We start from the raw sequence: 2,687 nt of genomic DNA on the forward strand, positions 1-2,687 counted from the left end.
CAGGAATTCTGGGAGTTGAAGTCCACGAGTCATAAAAGGGCCAAGTTTGAAGACCCCTACTCAACCTAAACAACGGTTAGATTTTGTGGACTTTAACTCTCAGAATGCTGGCTGGGCAATTCTGGGAATTGAAGTCCAATATCTTAAAAGTTGCTGAGGTAGAAAAACACTACAGGTTGTCCTTGACTTACAATAGTTCATTTAATGTCCATTCAAAGTTACAAGGGCACCGAAAAAAAATGACTTATGTTTTCCACACTTAATGACCGTTGGCAGCATCCCCGTGGTCACGTGATCAAAATTCAGCTGCTTGCTGGTTCACGCTTAATGACATTTGCCATGTCCTGGGGTCATGTGATCACATTTTGTGACCTTCTGATAAGGAAAGTTAATGGGGAAGCCAGATTCCCATGTTCCTAAAGGACTGCGGTGATTCACTTAACAACGATGGCAAGAAAGGTCATAAAATGAGGCAAAATTCCCTTTTCACAAATGTCTCGCTTAGCAACATACATTTCGGGTTCCATTGTCGTTGTTAAGTCAAGGACTACCTATAGTCTGGCGCATTTGCCAAAGGAGGAAATGTTTACTCATCTGTCTCCAATCCCACACCTCCCCAAAAGTTGTGGTTTCACACAACATACTGGACTAAAAGGGGATTAGTAGCAAGCATCCCACTGCATTGTGTAAGCAGAGAAGTCATCACATGGGGTGTGAACCACATAATCACCTTACATGTTAAAAGGTTGATTATCTGGGCACATCTATTATCTGAGTGTAGCAACTGTGTTTGGATAACTAGGTTTGCGGATTAGCTCCCCCCCCCATTGGGCTGTTGCTTAATCTCAAATGTGGAAAGGCATCTAAACAGGCTTGAGTGTAGTTGTGAGTTGCGTTTCAAAGCATGCTGTTCAGTTGTTTTAGTTAAAGTTGGGTTCAGACAACATGCCACCCCCCCCTCAAAGAATTGGAAAGAAAATGTGGGACTTTTGTTATTATAAATGTTGACAGCAGTGACAATCTTAAGGTGTACGAAGATGGAAAGATAATGCTATTTCCCACAATGGAAGAGTGGATTACAAAAGTGATGGGAGTTAGTAGAGATGGCGAAATTGACTGTTTTAATTAAAGAAGAAAAAAATCTCTTGTTTTTCCTACTTGGAAACTGCTTCAGGATGTTTTGCATGAAACTGGGGGAAAAATGAAACTTTGAGTGGATTAGAATGATTTTGTAAAGATAGAAGTACAAAGCAAAAGATTGTTGTGTTAGTTTTGGAATCTACCACACTGAAGAAAATCAGAAGTCGTTTTTCTTTCTTTATGCTTAAAGTTGGGTTCATACAACATGTATCTCCTCAAAGAATTTGAAAGAAAATTTGGAACTCTTTTTTATTATAAATATTGACAGCAGTGACAATCTTAATGTGTACGAAGGTGGAAAGATAACACTAATTCCCACATGGAAGAGTGGATTGCAAAGGTGATGGAGTTAGTAGAAATGGCGAAACTGACTGTTTTAATTAAAGAAGAAACAAATCTCTCTTTTTTTTTTTGCCTACATGGAAACTGCTTCAGGACTTTTTGCATGAAACTGGGAAAAAAAACCCTTTGAGTTTAGATTTTGAGGATTAGAATGGTTTTGTAATAATACAAATGCAAAGTAAAAGATGGTTGTGTTAGTTTTGGAATCTATCACACAGAAGAAAATTAGAAGTCCTTTTTCTTTCTTTCTGCTTCACTCTCTCTTTCTCTTTCTTACTTTGTTTTTTTATTTTTGTTCTATATTTTTAACTTACAATGAAATTTAATAATAATAAAAATGACCACTAAAATAAAATACGTGCTGAGCCTTCATATAATTTGATTTCAGCTGCATCTCCTGTTGCAGAATTTCAACCAATTGGGGTTATTTAATAAACTATAGTTAGGCAGCCATGCTTCAGATGATGAAGGTCTACTGGTCAAGGTACCAGGTTAGAAACCAGGAGACGGTGAGTTCTAGTCCTGACTTAGGCACGAAAGATGACTGGGTGACTTTGGGCCAATCACCAGGAGACGGTGAGTTCTAGTCGCGCGTGAAAGTCAGCTGGATGACTTTGGATCAGTCTTTCTCAGCCCAACCCACCTCACAGGGTTGTTGTGGGAAAAATAGGAGGAGGAAGGAGTATTAATTATATTTGCCGCTTTGAGTTTATAAAAATAATAAAGGTGGGATATAAATACAATGCTATACAATATGTTAAGGTATTTAATTTAGTAGCTGGAACAGCTACTGTGTATAATGGGTCAGAGCACATAGTTGTGGTTGATTGGATGGAGAATGCGGGCGCCTGCATGAGGCAATCTGCGCTATGATTGGTTGCTGTGGGTATAAAGGGGGAGTTTCCCTTTTTTCCCGCCTTTTTCTTTTGTGTGTGCTCTGCTTTTTGATTTACCTCATAATGTTCTTGTGCTCCTGACAATCTTGTCTGCTGTAAATATAGATGTTAAATATATTTATTTACATAAAACTACAAGTTCGCTCCGACTTTATCTGGACAGCTGCTGTGCAATTCCTTGACACAATACAATACAATACAAACACAATACAATACAATACAGATACAATACAAATACAATGCAATACAAATACAGTATAATATAAATACCATACAAATACAAAAACTGCAATACAAATACAATACAAA

This window comes from Crotalus tigris, unplaced genomic scaffold (genome assembly GCF_016545835.1).
Source record: "Crotalus tigris isolate CLP2741 ecotype Arizona unplaced genomic scaffold, ASM1654583v1 scf7180000021252.422678, whole genome shotgun sequence".
NCBI classification, from domain to species: Eukaryota; Metazoa; Chordata; class Lepidosauria; order Squamata; family Viperidae; genus Crotalus; species Crotalus tigris.